Genomic DNA, 18,236 nt, shown 5'->3' with positions numbered 1-18,236 from the left:
GGGACAAGAGAGTGGCCCAGGCCAAGCCTCACTGACCAGAGATGCTTTCAAGGGGTCAGCATTTTCTTTTCAGGTGCTTTGTTTGAAAACACATTGTGGTTGGGGATATGATATGTTTAATAAGGGCTTTCTTGTTTTCCTGAAGAATTTCCATAGACACTGAAAGACAGCAAAGATCTGAGGTAGTTATTATTTTATGGCCTCAGAAGGGTCTAGAAGGCTCAAGAAAAATGGATGAGAGGCAACAAAACACCATGAAGTACTGATGAACAAGGTACCTGGGATCAGGCACGGCCCAGAGCAGGAGTCAGCAGGAGAAGGCTATTGGGGTTTGTTGCCAAAGCCACAAGGAGGCTCAAGGAATTCAATCCCATAGGAATACAGGGAGATTTCTGCAGCTCCTGTAAGGGGCAGGTGATGGGGATTTATTTGAAAATAAACACCTGTTTAAGATACATCCCTTTTAGGACTTGGTGGGAAAGATACAAGTGAAATATACAGAGTCAGGAGGTGTGAAGAAAGATGAAGGAGAAGGGTCTCAAGCAAATATAATCTTCTAAGAAACTCAAAAGCCTCGTGGACAGCAGGAAGAATCAGACAAATTGTGACCACACACCTTGGCAGAGTAGGCAGAGACAGATTTATGCAAGATACAGATTTATGTAAGGTACAGCAGACCTGTCACTCTGCCAAGCACTGCTAACTCCCAGCTCCATGAGGCTAATGCCACCATAACCCCTGACAGATGCTGCTATTGCTCAGGACAAGCTCTGCAGAAACAGGGGACATGTTGCTTCTGCAGGGTAGGGGGGAGATCAGAGGGACAGAGAGAATATTAAACAGGCTGTGCTTGCAGCCTCTCCCTGCCCTGGCTCCCAGCATCAGACAGGAGCACAGGAGTCCTTGGCAAATCTTGCAGAAGCATCCTCACACCTGCTTTGATGTCTTTGCTGCCAATTTTAACTTTCAGTGGACCAACAAGACATCAAACATTTTCCTCTTGCCTCTTTGCTGAGCACAGTGCCATATTCACCTGATGGTTTGGGGTTTTACTTCAGCTAGCTCTGACAGGGAGGGGATGATGCTCTACAAGCACCTCTGGGCCCATGTTGATTGTAGGGATAGTGACACTGACACCCTGGGAAGAGAAAATAGGAAGGAAAAAACCCCACGAGTGAGCAGACAGCATTTTGAAATGTGCATTCTCATGAAAAGGGAAGGCTGCAAGTAATTTGCCTCTGGACAAGAGGAAGATGAGACTGAAGGTGGCACCCTGTGGAATGGTGGCTCCTGGCAGTGCTGGGGCTTGATGAATCCATGAACACCCTTTGGTGATAACACCCTGTGGGTTATGTGGTCTGTGTCTGGCTGCTGGGAGGTGAAGTGTCAGGAGGAGCTCCTTCCAGCCCCACTCCAACACCTGATGGGACCCAGGAGAGAACAGACACCAGCACCTGAGCTGTCCCAGCTGGAGAGCATGGGAACTGCCTCTCCACAGCTCAGAGACTCCACGGGCTGCTGGCACAGACCATTACCCTGGATGGCATCCCCAAGGTGAAGGCAGGCTGCAGGGCATCAGCAGGAACCCAGCTGGCTTTGAGAATCTGCCCCACACCCAGGGCTGCATGCACAAGGGGAACAGCCTCTCCCTCCTGCTTCCACCATTCATCTAGAGATGCCAAGTGAATGATGACAAAAATAGGCAAATAAAAATAAATGCTCTTCCCTGCCTGGACCTCTATTTATCACAATTTTCTGGGCACACAGAAAAGGACAGCATATGTAACTCAGGCAGGCTCATGCAGACAGCAGATTGGTGCTCGCACCCAAACAGGGGCCTCTGGCCTCTGCTTTCTTCATCCTGCCTCCTCTGCCTCCCTCTCCTCCTCCCCCACAGTTGCCTTTTCCCCATGAAGAGGTTTAACACCACACCCAGGCTCATATTTCACGGGGTCTGGAGAAGGCTCACCACCTTGGAAATGCAAAGCTCCTCAGTTCCAGTGTTCCTGGGACAAGGAAGCTTTTTGCGTTTCACAGATTGCATTCTCCACCCCTCCCAGCTGCTTCCACCCACCCTACAAAGCTCCTTCCCATATCCAGCCTCCCCCCTGGCTGCTGCCTGGGCAACAGGCGCTGCACTCTGCAGCTCCTCCCTACCTAAATGTTCCTTCCCAGGTGAGCCAAGTGTAGTCTCACAGCAAATTCTACCTCAATTCCACCAAAAGCCAGATTTCTGACACTCATCCTAGGTTCACAGCATGTTAGAAGCTTTTTCAAAAACCTGGCAGAGCAGTTTTGCTTGGCCTCCTCCCCTGCTCACAGAGTTTTTCCTCCACTGGGAACCATCCCACATGGATACCCAGCAGCTGAGCATGTGAAGGTTGAGCTGCCTACACGTGATTGCCTGAACAGCAATGCTGTGAAGCCCAGAGTAAAACCAGCCAAGAAATCCTCATCCAGGGCCCTGAGCCTCCCTGTGTTTCTTGCTCCTGGCTGTTTTTCCCTAGTGGAAGAGGAAACACCAAGAGGATTCCTTTGGTACAGGGAGAGCACAGGATGACCTGACCAGCTCCCTGGACACAGCTTGGCCCAGACAAACACTCACAGCCCACATTCAGTGCATGAGTGCAGCAAGGTTTGATGTTCTGTGTGCACATCACCTCTCCTCCGACAGCAGCTCCACTTCATGTCTAGAACTCCTGATAGATACATTCCCAGGAAATCCTTCCTCATCCTGAGACTTCTTTTTCTCAGTCCTCACCACTTTTCTCCCTCTCTTGCAGGACATCTAATCCAACCTCAATGACCAAACTGAATCTATTTCCTTTCTTGCCCTTCCTATGTCTTCAATGACAACATGAAATCCTTCTGTCTGTATTGCAAGGTTTTCTTCTCCTACAGCTTTTTCCAGTGACAAGAGAAGATGCACTGTTTTTACTGGAGACAAACAAGAAAAGTTTAGCTAGAAAGATACAGCATTTTTTCATGAAGGGAATAAACATCAAGGATTTGTCTGGCTGTGACCACAGCCTCCACTGACCAACACAAAGACCACACACACCAAGAGCCTGAAAGAGCAGAGCTGAACAACATGAGCAGAGAAGCCCCTTCCCACGGGATCATCCCAGGGGCTGATGCAGACAGATTTTGTCCCACCTCAAGTACAGGATGTTGGGAGATGTGCTGTGTTTCCAGCACAGGTGCAGACACAGGGATGTGGAGGATCAGCCAAGGCAGCAGCACAGCACACTCAGAGGAGATGCTCCACCTGCTGCTCTTGGCCCCTTTCCACCCTCTTATCTCCTGGCACACTCCTGCTCTGCCTCTCTCCCTGCTCTGCCTCAGCCACACCAAACCTGCTTGGCAGAGGCAGCAGTTTTGTCAACCATCCCCAGGTTCACAGGGAAGATCCAAGCAGGAAGATGACACAACCACAGGGGAAAAGAAACCAACCAAAAAAAGCCCAACCAAACCAAACCCCACAACAACCACAGGAGCACAATAAGTAGCTTGCACTGGAAAAGAACAATTAAATAACGAGTTTGAATGTTGACAAAAGCAGGGAGAAGTGAGAACAGAACACAAAAGGAAGAATTCTCACAATTGTTCCTCCCAGCCTACCTTAAACATGTGGCTACTCCTTGTCAAAGGGATGTCTGGTCTTCCCAATTACTGTGTTTGGGAGGCAAGGATGCTGCTTTTTACAGTTTCCCAAAGCCTAAGAGGGGAGAGAAAGAAAAAAGAACACATCTATATTTGTCAGGGAAGTTTATATCACAAAAGTTTGTGTCCTAGTTATTTTTAAAGTATGTAGGACAAGGCACACAAAAATTCTCAACCCTTATCTGGAACTTGCCATTAGCTGACAAGATCAGCACTTGCTGAGGATTAACAAGATGAATTGTCTGTGCAGTACATTATCATCATGAAAAAAAATTAATAGCACTCAATACATTGAAAATATAACCAGCAAAAAAAGGCTGTGCTCAGGATAGCATGGCAGGTAAACATAAGCATCATGTAATGGAGATCTGTTGTCCATTTCAGTTCAGAGATACCAAAAAGCAAAGAAGTAGAAGTTAAAACATCCCATGAACTGATAGCAGTTCGTGGCTTCTTGTGATACTATTAGCCTTTATCTATGGCTGGAGAGATCATCCTGATCTGAAAATCCAGGAGCTTTTCATGGATTCCCAAATTCATCCCAGCACAAACTTAGCACCTCCAGCTGACTCTTAAAAGAGCCAGCTTGAACCCATTACATAAAATGCTGTTGGAATAGACCCAGTTTGAAAACAAACTATTACTTTTGTCAGGCTGCAGCTGCTTTTCCAGACCAGAAAAACCAGATTACAGGCAAGATTCCCCTACTGTGGGCAAATTATGGGTCAGAGGCTGCATGAACTGAAAATTAGTGAATGTATAGCCAGCGTGGACATTTGGCATTTGACGTATCACTTTCATTATGTCAAATATCAGTCCTAATATCACAGGTTTAGCATCTACTTTTGCTGCTGAAAAGTCAACCTTTACATGAAGGTGCAGGTGTTTTTAATATTTACAACATAAATAAAATAAATCCAAGAAAAGCAAAGGCATTCGAAAACTTTGGGAAGCAAATTCCCCATGGTGAGCTCAGATATGGCCACTGGGTTATATTCACTCCCTCTACACTTGCTATGTTCCTAAATTTCAGTTAAACTTAATAAAAAAACAGGCCTCCATTATTATTTCAGCATTTTTAGGAACAGGGTTGAACTAGATGGTCTTCAGAGACCCCTTTCAACCCCAGCCATTTGGTGAGTCTGTCATTACCATGAAGTAATATTAAAAAAAGGAGGTTTCAACAGTTTAAAAAAGCCCCCTCTGTCAAATTTGACATATTTCAGACATCAGCATAGAAACAAAACTATCTAGAAAACAAATTTCCTCCTAAAACATTGCAGCAAGTCGGCCCCAGCTTGATAGCCCCTCTCTCTCCTCTTGGCAGGCTCCTTCTGCCCAGCCAGCCTTCCACCTTCTCCTGGCAGAGGGACAACTGCAGGAAAAGCTGCCAAATCCATACAAAAAGTTGTTCCACAGACCAAAGCTCAAAAATACATCAACCCTTTTCCAGTCCCATCAGAAGCAAAAAATTTCCCCACCCAACCATGAAAGCTCAAAGCCCAAACCATGAACACAGCCAGGAAACCACTCACGACCCCCAGAATTCTATTTCCCAAAGACTCACCTTAAAAACAAACAAATACCCCAAAACCAGGTCTGAAGTCAGAGGCAGGTTTAGTTCCTGTGTCTGTTTGCCTCTACCTTAGACTATATATATATATATTTTTTTTCCCTATTTTTCCCTCCCTTCTAAGTCCTTTTGGCTGTTTCCCCAGCATCAAATGCAACAAACCCCATCACCCTCCTCTTTCTCCCAGTGTCTTTTCTCCCTACAGGGAACTTTTATGAACTGAAACCACCTGAACACAGGGAGAAGCTGCTTTGGAGGCTCAAAACACCATCAGGTGCAAAGTGTTATTTTGGCCAGAGCAAATCCCAGTGCTCAGGCACACCCAGGCTGATGTGGGGACGGTGCCAGGGTGGTTCTGTGCCAGGAGCTCTGCAGAGGGCTCAGGGTTTCTCCTGGCTGGAAAATGTTTCAGACACCCAGGTCTGCTCCAGTGCCCATCCAAAGCCCATCCTGGCATAGCCCAGCACCTCTTTTGGAAAGGAAGCTTTGTTGGTGCCAAAGGAAAATGCAAGAGGGCAGATCAGCTCTGCAGTGTTGCACTTCTGGCCTTGTCAAGTCCAGGTGCTACCCTGAAAATAGCATTTTGAAGTTTTCTAACTCTGCCTTGGCCCCAGCTGCAAAGCAAATCTCAGCTCTTGCATTACACCAGGGGACTGACCAAACAGCTGATTTGCAAACCCATGTATTTGCTTCCACTTTATCATAAATACAGACAGTGGTGGGGAAGAAAAAACATTAACAAATGGAGAGGTTTCTGTGCTGCTGGTCCCCTGCAGTGTGGACTCTTATAATGGAATCACTCTGTGATATTAAATTATATTTCAGTTTATTACTTCTAAAATGGCCTGAATTGTGCAGGAGCACAGTGTGGCTTCCACACACCTATTTTAGCATGCTTGGACAGCCCCAGACTAGAGGTGCTACATGAGGAAATGTGGTTATGGATGAAATATACTGCTGTGCAATACTATAGCCTAGGGTTCCTAGAAAAATCCTTGAAAAGATAAAGCAGCCAGACAGCAACAATTTTTGCCTTCAGTTATGTTCATGAAAAAACCCACCCCCAACCAACCCAAAAAAATATCATAAAGCAACACAGAAGATACACTTAAAGATGGTGGAAATGAGTTTGGGGGAAAGATCTCCCACTGGAACAAAAAAAAAAGTGAGAATTATCATGAATACGTGGCATACAGCAGGCAATATTCCCTGATGCCATTGCTTAAACAATTAGGATATTTTTTTTTTGTTCCAGTGGGAGATCTTTCCCCCAAACTCATTTCCACCATCTTTAAGTGTATCTTCTGTGTTGCTTCATGATATATTTTTTAGTTGGTTGGGGGTGGGTTTTTTCATGAACATAACTGAAGGCAAAAATTGTTACAAAGAATTAAATCCTAATTGTTTAAGCAATGGCATCAGGGAATATTGCCTGCTGTATGCCATATATTCATGATAATTCTCAATTTAATTTTTTGTCACACCTATGGGCTGGTCATTATTTAAGAAAACCACTCTAAGGACTCTCTTCCACTTCTTCTCCCTGTTTGCTGGACCAGGCAGGGGAGCTGCAGCCAGAGCCCAGAGTGCTGTGCTGGTGCTGGAAATGGTGATTTTCTGAGTGGGGAATTAGTGCATGAAATGAGCAGGATGAAAAAAATCATATACTGTTCTGCCTTTGCTTCAAAACAGGTTGGTTGATTGACAGCAAACCCTATATAATAGTTCCTTCCAGGCAGATGGCAAGATCATGATTTGCTCTTCAGTCACAATTTTCTGCTGCCTCTCACAACCCAACCCATCTCCACAATCTACCAATAAAGAGAGGCCTGGGCTGCTTTATATGTGTTTTACAAGGCTCACATCAAAGCTTAGGGATTAATATTGTGACTGGTTATCATATTCCATTTTGTAAAAATTTGCCTCGAATTTGCCTCCAACATCTCCTGGCTGATCCTGTGCAGATAATAGCTGCAGAAATCCACACAAAAGCAGCTCGTAAATTCCTGAGCCACCCCTGACAGACAATACTCTTCAGAATGCTTGTGTAGGTGGTGAAAATCTTGCCATACATCTCCAGCTCTCTCAGCACATATTGTTTTTAGGCTGCCATCTGCTAATGCACAGTCCCACCCTAAGAGAGATGCAGCAATGAATGCTCCAATCTCCAGGCTGTTCTGATTTCAGATTTTTATTCCCAATTCCCAACCCTCAGACCCTGGCATTCTTAACCCTGAGTGTAGCTGCAAAGTTCAGCAGACCTGCTCACACCACTGCTAATTTTCAGTGATAAAGAGCATTTATGGAGCACTGCTTTAATGAAGCAAAGCAGTGCTTCAGACAATGTGTCCCTGCCAGCAGATTCATTTGTCTTTGTGTCAGCTGTAGAGAGGTGCTGGGACAATCAGGAACTCTGGAATTACTCATTTCCCATGTGTGTGTGCTAAAAGGATGTGTATTGAGTTGGTGGCAAGGGAAGGAGACAGCTCCTAAAGGCACAAAATGGGCAACATCTTGAACAAAGCAAGCCATGCCCATCACAGTGCAGAATGTCAGGATCAAATTATCCCAGTGAATAAGGAATGATGAACATTACACTTGATTGATTTTCTTCTTCACTGGAATTGTCAGCAGTATTCTTTTTGTTACTGCTGATTCTGCTTCACTACCAAGCCCATTAGCAAAATTTATAAGATTATATTTAATTTTTTCTTGTTAGAAAACAAATTTATAATAGCTAATTTACATTAAGTTTCCTATGCAGAATCCATCACTAAAATACATTGGAAGCTCCAAATTTAATGCTAGAAAACTGAAAAGTATATTATCACTTGCCAACTGAAATTTATCTGTTTTGATCCTTTTTTTATATTCCTCCTCTCCCACACATCTCTTTTACTACCCCACCTTCTTCTCAGGTTTTCAAAGATTTTGTTGTCATTTAGTCCTGCATAAAAAGCAAGAATCCACTGCAGGCTCTGTACATCAAACTGTGGTTCATGTCACACCCTGACTTCTGTGCACCAAGCAGGGAAGTCAGAATAAAGAATCATACACAATACATTAGAATTGCTTCTTGTATTTCCTGAAAAGAAAAAGGTGAATAAAGGAGGACCAAGAAAACAAAATAGGAATGGGAAAATGAAACTATGAAGGGCTGTATGTTTAAAGGAGGTACAACTGGTAGTTTTGCTTTCTTTCCCAGCTCCTACAGCAATCCTCTCTTTCATTCCCTAAATGGCACAAAAATGGTTTGATAGACTGAAGTTGTGTTTTCCTTGATTTCAGTAATCAAGGCAAGTCAGGACAATCTTTTCCATTGAAAATAGAATTCTTTTTACATCTAAGCAACAGTAGTAGTTTTTGTTTCATCTACCTCTGCTCCAGCAGAAGATTGCAACTGCCTTTTTGCAAGCTTTTGGTTGCCAGAAATATAAACACCCTCTTCAGAGCCTGGCAGATGAATTCTCCTGCAATGAAATAGAATACCTTTCAGAGAGCTTGAAAGCAGCTAATAGATTTTGAGGAAAATGCTGAAAATTGGCTTAATGTTGCATAAATAAAGATATTTATGCAACCTGTAATGCAACTGAACCACAAGCAGAAGGCCAGGCCCTACTTATGTCACCAAATCCTTCTTTTGCCAGCTTGCACAGATCTTTAATGGACATGGGGTCATTTGCTGCCCTTCTGAACCTCCCCTGACACAGTAATCATTGTTAAATTTTAAATATGAATCATTTTCCAGGCAATATCCAGTTGGCTCCTCCTTCCATTTTCCCACAGGGGGCTGAAAAGATGTTAAACTGTTCTCTTCACAATTAAATTCATGAAACACTTAAATTCTATGGCAGTCAGACACCAAGGAACAGGAAAATCATTTCATCTCATAATGTTTTAGAGCCCCTAGGCAAATGTAAACACTGTATGTGATAGAGGAAGGATTTATTGCTGCTGCTGAACAGAGATTCTGCAGATTTATTTGTATATCCAGTAGATTTTTGAGGATAACTTATTTATTACAGAATTTTGGTAAAATGATTATTTAGGAAGTTCGAACACACCAGACTCATTTGTGTGAAGATGCATTTTAAACATAAAGATACAGAACCAAATCAATCTGTATTGAGCACTGGCCTGTAATGGTGAATCATTGCTGCACTCACTCTCCTGCCAGAGCATAAAAGGGTTTGAGGTCTCACATATCCCAAGTTCTGGAGGCCAAGAGACATTTGATAAGTGACCACTGCAAGTGGTGCTGGAGACACATTAAACTTAGGCAGGGAAGTATCTAAGTCACTCTTACAGTCTTGTAAATATTTTACCCAAGAATAGTTTCCTTAATTTTGCTGAGAAAAACATCAATAAACTCTGCTTCCAAATGTTGTTTTAACTATTCATTTTTATACAGCTCAGAATGCCAAAGGGCATCAGTCTGAGTCAGTAGATCTCTCTTAGGATATCAAATTCATAGAAACATTGGTAAAAATAGGACTTTATGTCATGCCACTTACTTTTACAGTAAGCACTTGGCTCTGCTGGAGCCTCCTCTGCCTCAGCAGTACCAGGAGCTGCTTGGGGAACTAAAGGAGGATATTTCCAGTATCGTGGCAGAGGTTGAGACATGAGCCTCCAACAGCAGCCAGCAGTGGATTGTGCTTGTAGGAGCAGCCAGCCACACACTCATGTCTATCCCTGTGGATATCCCAGCTCCAGCCATGGTTTGCCATCCTGGTCCTGCCCAACACTTACTGAAATTTTTGGGAAGAAGCCACCTCCTCCTTCACAGCTCCATCCATGAGATCCAGCAGAGCTGGCTGAGCTCTGACCATGGCCTGTGGCCATGCCCCAGCACAGCTAAAGAAGATCAGAGTCTGAACCTGAGCATCACCTCCTGACACCTCATCAGGATGCCTGCGTAGAACCAAGGAATTAAAAATCCTTTTTGCTCCCTTCTTACTCACCATGCTTATTTAGAACCAAGAGGAGAGAGGAGACTCCTTTAAACAAAAGCATAATTTCTGAATTTCTCCTCAAAGATGCCACAGAAATCACTCTGGAGTATCTGTCAAGCTGGCATTCCCCAGAGAGTGCTTCAGCTCTTTGCTCTGGCTAACTTGAAGTGAGAACTTGAACCATATCTCAGATAACTGCTGTAGAGAATCAATTTTCAATTTCCTGCTGAACTCCAGATATATATTTAAATACTCAGTACTTCTGGCATCTGGAAAGAAACCAACAATAAAATCAAATGGTCAAGCTGCTCATCCGATAAGGGGAAAATCTGCAGTGAATCAAACCAATGAGATCCTCAGACAGGGGCCTGAAGGGGAAATTTTGTCAGGATCAGTGTAAAATCAGTGCCATGATCTTAAAGACTTTTAAACAAAAAATACCCAGTTACTCAGTGGCAAATTTGTCTAAACCAGAATATTTCTGTAAAATTCACAGTTCATTTTAAAGCAGTTTAATTTTTAGTGGAGAGGGAAAAAAATAGATGAAGTTCACTGTGAAGTTAAAATCAGTGACTTAATTAGAAACAAGGTTTAGCCAAAGAAGGAGAACCTCTGTTCTCAACAGAGACACTGGAGAAATGCTGATCTTCCCGAAGGCAATGAGTGTTTTGTCACTTTTCATGGCCAGACTTTTATCCTAATCACAATCTCTACACCTCAGTGTACTCTGTGATTAGGATATGGGTCTCTCAGCTCAGCAGTCTGCAGCTTTATTTTTCCTCAATCGTCAATGTCCTTAATAATAAGTAAATAAGTTAATACAACAGCCCCCAAAGAAAATTCATGCTTTAAACAAGGCCATTGGAAAGATTAATATAAAAAGCCCTAGAGCACTTTTGGCTGAGGTTTTATTTGAACAAAATTTTAACAAATAGACCAATGTTTCCCAAGAACATTAAAGTGTTATTGAGTGGGAAACAATGTTCCCTGGCTCAGCTTCCACACAGACCAGCAAATGCATCTTTTTGCATTTGGAAGGCAAAATGTTAACTGTGATCATGGAACATCACAGTTGTGAGGGTGTATTATACTGGATTACACAAACTAGGAAGGGAAATAGCAAAATAACTCCCAGCACCTCTAATTGTCCTGCAGTTTTGCAGAGTGTTGCTGGTTTAAGGGAATCAGAATGATAAAATGCCTCCTTTCTCTTTACTAGCTGTTGTAAGGCTGTTTCTGAGAGTGCCTGATGGTAAGAAGGAGCAAATACTTTTCTCTACAAAGCTCTGAAGGTAGGAACTTGTAAAACACTTCTTTGAAGTCAGAGTGATTGCAAACTGAAGAGAGGAAACCATGCAAATAGAATTAAACCAGTGTCTCTGGGAGGTTTTATTTCCAGCTCTGCTGCTCCCTCCAGACATCTGATGTGCTGGGAGCCTTCTCCAGTCTGCAACCAACCATCAGCACCTTGCAAACAGGAAACAAAGGGAAATGACAGCAAAGTCTCAAGAAAAAGTTTATCTTGATGCCCCTCTTTTGGAGGGAATCAGGAAACAAAATAATAGGCATAATAGGCAGGCTGGTGACAACTGCAGAATTTCTTGGGTTTCAGAGGTGTGAGAATAGAATTGGGAAAAAATTAATTGGGTTCCAATCCTAGCCTCACTCTGTGAAAATGCATGAGCAACTACGGGCAAAAATGCCAATAGTACTATTAGGAATTGTAATAATAAATGTGACAGGAATTGCCTGAAAAAAATATCAATTTGCAGGTTAGGGCTTTTCAAAACTCCTATTCTGAGAGACACTCAGAGGCTGTTTCTTGCAGAATAACAGAACATCCATTTTAGGATTTAGGTTCAACCTCCTGAGTGGTACCCCCTGCATGGCAGCCCAGCAAGGCTCCATCCTGTTGTGGATCTGAGGAAAAGATGAGCTGTGTCCAAGGAAAAGCAGTGTCTGGGCTTTGTCTGTGCTCCTTCCTCCAGCTCTGTGTGCCTGCCCATTGCTCCCCCTGACACCTCAGATGGTGCCAGTGTAAACACAAGGAAAGGAGTGAGATAAAAAGGAGGATCCCACCAGTGCTGCAGCTCAACTCAGCTTAATCCTCATGGCACCATGGCCAGGTAGAACTGGGCTTTGAGCAACCTGGTCTGGTGGAAGGTGTCCCTGCCCGTGGCAGGAGAGTTGGAACAAGATGATGTTTAAGGCTCCTTCCAATCTATTCTATGATTCTATGATTCAGTGATCCCTGAATTTGAAATACAGTCTGCATGTTCTGCACAGAAGGGTCTTGGAAAGCTGTACTCTAATTCTACTCTCATGGAAATCAATAGTAGATTTCCCATTGTTTCAAAGAGCAGTGGTTTTCAAAATGCCTCCCTGCTGCTGCAGTGCCCTCACCTGCCTTGAAGAGTATCTCATTCACCTGATTTAAAAATGTCCTTGTTCAGTGAGGGGTGACAGCATTGACAAAGGAGAAATCTCTTTGCTGGCCATCGGCTGAGCATGGGAGTGGGTGAGCTCAGCTGCCTCTTCAGGTGGAGAAGTGCAGAGTCTGTGTAGCCTGGCATGAACTGCTGAGGGGGGCACCAAGGCTGTCAGTGGTGGCAGAATGTCCTCCCAGCAAGGCCTTTTCTTCTGGTGCATTAGTTCCACAGGCACTGGTGACACATCAGGATTTGATGTAGCTAAGAGAAGAAATCTAACTCAAAGTCATTTGACTCTAAGGGCAATTGAACCATCCTGGTATTGCTGAGTGATTATTTGTATTTGAGAGAGGGAAAAGCAAATACCCAAAGGCTTCTTGTTGATGATGTTGCAGTTTCAAGCAGTGTCTCTGTGGCAGAATGGGGTGCTGATAACACAGGAGATAAGGCAGGTGCTAGTGCTATCAGCACCTGAGGAGCAAGAACCTATCTGCTTCATATTTACCAAACCTACCCAGCACTCATATTGTGTTTGCCTAATGATTAAATGGAATGACTTTCTTTTAATCAGGATGTCAGCTTGAGCAGCATAATGGAATTAGTCAGGGGTGAAGACAGGGTTCTGAGCCAAAAGGGGCATTCCATCACAAGTTGTGAAATCTGTAACTTTGCTGTTTCCTCAGTGGGCCACCGTGGGATGCTGGGTTCCTTGCTCAAACTCAATATATCCAAAATCAAAGCAAATGCCCAGTTCCTGTAATTTATTGTAGCTACTCTCTAAGCCTGCAAGTTTACCCAAGCCTCAGACAAGGATGTTTTTTTCCCCTTAAGATACATGTATAATTTGTTCATGTCCCATGGATGACATCTAACAGTTTATCCCAGTTATCATTAATAACTATTAATGACTGCTATTACAATGAAGCTGCATCAGCTCATAGCCTCACTTGCATTTGTCTCATTTTTCATTTAATTAAGAAATTCAGAATGCTTCTCTTACAGGCAAGCTCTCTTACTTAAAAGGGCAGGGATCTGTGCATTTGATTGCTTTTTGAAATGTGGAAGATTACACTATTTAGATACTCTTATTGAGGTGTGGAATATATTATGTGTTTCCTTAATCCTCAAATACAAGTTATTGTCACTCCCAGGGAAGCTCCAGCATATGGAAGTTTTAGATGCAAACAAATCCAAATTGAATGAAGTCATGTTTTTTCAATGCTGAGAAGGTTTAACAAATTCGTGTAGACACTAATGAGTATTACTGGGCTTATGGAAGGTCATGGAAAATTAGACTGGCTTTTTAAGCCATTATTACAGATTTTCTCATTGTTACATGCTAAGCTCTCTGCTATTAATACAGCTTGCTCTTGCTTTTGGCCATTGGGCAAGGTCTGAGCTTCAATGGCATGGCTATCTCTTCATACTCTCTGTTTCTTTGGTAACCATATATTTTCCCCAACTTTAAGGATTTGGCAGGATTTATTTTCTAACTTTGACTTTCTTCTTCCAGAAATTTGCCTTGTTTCTATTCTGCAAACAAAAGTGTCATGCAACACACAGTGTTTATTTACCTCATTTCTCATCAGTACTTGGCAGAATGTTGTAAAAAACATCTGTAATGAGAAAAACATCAGTTTCTTGAAGATACTGAGTTTGGGCCTGATGAAATACCAGTGGAGTCAGTTGTTATCAGAGTGGTAATTTTCATGTAGAGTCAGCACACATACCACATTTTTCATCCATCAAGGAAATCATCCAGAGTTTCAGCACAGTACAATGAAACTGCCAGTAGCCACAACTTGCTCAAGGGTGAGGAGCTGAGCTCTGGAGGAGGTTTCACCCACTGCAGTTTCTTGACATTAGAGGGCTCCATATTCCACAGAGTATGGCAAAAGCAAATCTCATTTTGAGGTCAACAGAGATGACATTGGAAAAAGAATTATCAATCAGCTCCTCTTGGAGCTGAGGTTCGAGGGTGCTGCAAATTCAGCTTTTGAAGTCAGAAGCACCAGCTGAAAATTTCTGGGTTATATTTTGGAAAAACCAATGAACTAGAAAATCTTTTCTGTTTCCTTTTCCTGCCAGCAATGAGAAGAAAAGTGGGGCTGCCATGGCCCATGTCCAGTGGCTGTGGTGCCTCTAGGCAGGGGCTGCACAGGTACAGCTGCAGGTAGGTGCCACTCCCATGGCACACAGCATGGAGGGCACAACAGGCAGCAGGTCCTGCTCCCTGTCTTGCAGAAATCATCAGTTTCCTCCTCTTGTCCTGCTGGGGAAGATGGATGGTCCCATGACCATCACAGAATGTCCCAGAGCAGAGTTTGGTGGCCCTCAGGAAGCTGCTATCCTTGTGCAGAGCTGGGCACTAAAGAAGCACTGGCAGAAAATCTGCATTGTGAATGTAAGAGCTCTTCCTTGACATGGATAAGGTAAAAAGATAATCATTGAGGAACAGGAACAAATATTTGACTGCCATTATCCCATCTCTATGGCTCAACCTATTAACAAAAAAATACTTTTAAAGTATTTTAAATGGCCAGACTCCAGAAGGAGCTGTTACATATAATGACTTAGCCTTGAGAAAGTGCCACTTGTCTTTGTTGCACTTCAAAGAGTCCAATCCTAAAGATATCTTCCTAAGAAATAAATATGCTCATGAGCCTACCCCCTTCTAAGGAAGATAAAGGAGCTTCTCCAGGTGGTAGAATTCCAAGCCTGCAAAGGTGAGCTAGTTTTTATTGAGGCAACCATGTAGAGAAGGGCTTCATCCAAGCCATGTGCCCACACTCACACTCAACCCCACCTGCCCTTCCTTCCTGACCACCAATATCCTGAACAAGTGGCTACTGCAGGGCCAAAGAGGTTGTTTGACTTCTCAGAGACTACAAAAAAATCAAAATTTTGAAGAGCATTAAAATTCCCTTTGTCCTGTGCTCATACATGTTTTTCAACAACTAAAGACTGATATATTGGTGTAACTTTCCTGGTAAATATTGAAAAAGAGTTGGATTATTTTGGTAAGTAGGGCCAGATTGTAATGTTACAAACACTTTGATTTCCTAAATTAAGCAGAGCTGGCCAAAGAAAATATCATTCTGTTAATTTTTGGCTTTGTCCTGACACATGGACCGTGTTTTACTCAAATGCTGCAGGCATAATTTGGTCACATATTTCAGAAAAATGTCTGTACAAATAATCATTTTAATAGCCTACAACAAAGACAGCAGAAACAGGGAGAAAAGCACTGTACAGCCACCAGTACAGCATTGAAAAATCTGAGTGTCTTTTTCAAAGTTACAGAGCTGGACACTCCAGCTTCAGCACTTGCAAATTGTGCATACCCAAGATAGCAGGAAAATTCCCACTGTGAAAGGCAGCGTCTGCTTTTGAAGCAAATGTGTGAAATTTACACCAGCTGAAGATCCGGTACTTGTTGTTGAATTTATTGAGCTCCAACCAAATCCCACTGTAACCAATGGGGGAAAAAAAGAAAGGAATAAGAAAAAAGAACCTCCTTCCCTTCTGCACCTCCCAGCCCTGGCTGGCTGTGTGAGGAACCCTCTGGGCCCTGTGCACGGATATCAGCAGCTCTCAAAGCATGACCAGCTGATTATTCAAGGATACTGACTCATTCTTGGTTTACTGAAAAATCCCAGAAGTAATATAAGCGGCATAGATTTGGTCACAAAACTGCTGTGAAAAGCTTACAGATTTATATATCTGAAACTAAGTACCCTCTGAAAAATTTGGGGGTGAGAGGGTGTAAATTGTCTCTTTCACATCTGTGTCTACAGGGTATTGAGGCTGGTACCCAAATCACAGATCAATAATATTCTGGCAGGATGATTTCTCATCGTGCTTCATTTTGAGATAAATTCATGTAACATGGAGAGGCAGCTGCAGGAGGAGAACAAATAAAACCTCTGTAGTTCCTCATGGATGTTGAATTTTTTTCTGAATTTCTAATTTTGTGTCTGCATTTGATGGGTCACTGATTTAAATAAATTAAAGACATAAATCACATAAAAACTGTAAGTGAGGGACTAGTTTTTCACTTTATGTTTATAAAGGATATTTATTTCACAGTGGTTTATGGCCTCAGCTGTTGTTATACTAAAATAGTTTCTTCCTTGGGATTTCTCACTGCCTGGTTCCCAGATTCAAAGGCTACCCATTTCCATAGGTTAGGGGAGCCTTGCTAGCTAGAATCTGGGTGATTCTCCTCCCCAAATTCCACCAAATGCCCTGAAGCACCTCCACCTGACAAGAAATACCTTTCCTGTGAAATTCCAGGCATCCCAGAGGCTGCAGACCCCCATCCATCTGATTTTGGCAGCCAGTCTCACCCCTGGCTTTCTGAGAGCACAGCTGGGACTGAGACCAAAGTGGTGCAGCATCAGGGATGCTGGGAACCATGGCAAACACTGGGAAACATCTGGGAACCACGGCAAACATTGGGAAACATCTGGGAACCACGGCAAACACTGGGAAACATCTGGGAACCACGGCAAACATTGGGAAACATCTGGGATCAACACAGTCAAAGCTGGCAGGGGCCACCAGGGGCTGGAAAAGTGAGTTTGCCCAATGCTCTCCAAGAAGTCAGTGAGGTTCCAGGAGCAGAGTGATGGGGGGAGCTGGCTGCACAGCCCTGAGCTGCAGGAATGGTCCAGATCTCCTGCACAGCCCCAGCCCAGCCCCAGCAGCCAAGTGAGGAGTGTCAGGCTGGTGGAAAAGGCTCAGAATTAAATGTTCTAAAAAATGCAGATGTGACTCGAGCTTGCCACGCAGCCCAGTGGAGAAAGCAAACTGTCAATGCCACATCTGCTCACATTTCTCCATTTATTACATTTGAAACGAAATTTTGACAATGATAAAACAGAAGGAGCAGTTGTGTGTTTGTATTAAAACATCATTTGGATAAGGAGAACCAGTGGCTGGTGTAAAGGAACATCTGTGATATTATCCTGCTATTTTTGTCTGAGTCCTGTCACTGGGAAAGGCAAAAAAAAAAAAAAATTAAATTATCACATGTGATGTTTCAAATTTAGCTTTGTGAAAGACACATTTCTTTTGATTTCCAGTGCAATTCCCATAGAGTTAAGATAAAGACAACTATCTTTTTTATGGAATCAAATAAACACTCTACTATTTTGGTTTGACTAAGAATCATGCTTCTAAAACACTTTTGGTGTTTAATTTTTAATCCCAAATTGATAAATTCCAGCTCACACAATAATGTTAACTTTAAGATCCAAGCCTCCCTGAGCCCTTAATCTGGATCTCCCTTGTTACTACTAATGGAGTTTATTTTGTCTATGAGAAAAGTAATTAACTATAGCAGAAAACAAGGCTGAGATGAAACAGACAAAAGGAAAGATACGATTTTTATAGATAAAACATGTTAGCCTTTTGTTAGGCAATAACAAAGCCACTTTGGTTATTAGTCTCCACTATAGAAACACTGAGGAAATTTATTCTAGCCACAGAAAAAGCACTTCCACTGCTTTATAAAATCAAATGTTTTCTTCATGTGTGCTGGGAGGGTGGAGGGGGAACCACTAAAAGCATTTGTAGGACTTTCAGCTCATTGTAGTTTATGTCAGGCAAGAA

This window comes from Fringilla coelebs (assembly GCF_963513975.1).
Source record: "Fringilla coelebs genome assembly, chromosome: 13".
Classification (NCBI taxonomy): domain Eukaryota; kingdom Metazoa; phylum Chordata; class Aves; order Passeriformes; family Fringillidae; genus Fringilla; species Fringilla coelebs.
The sequence above is the reverse complement of the archived record's forward strand: the minus strand, read 5'-3'. Positions refer to the sequence as shown.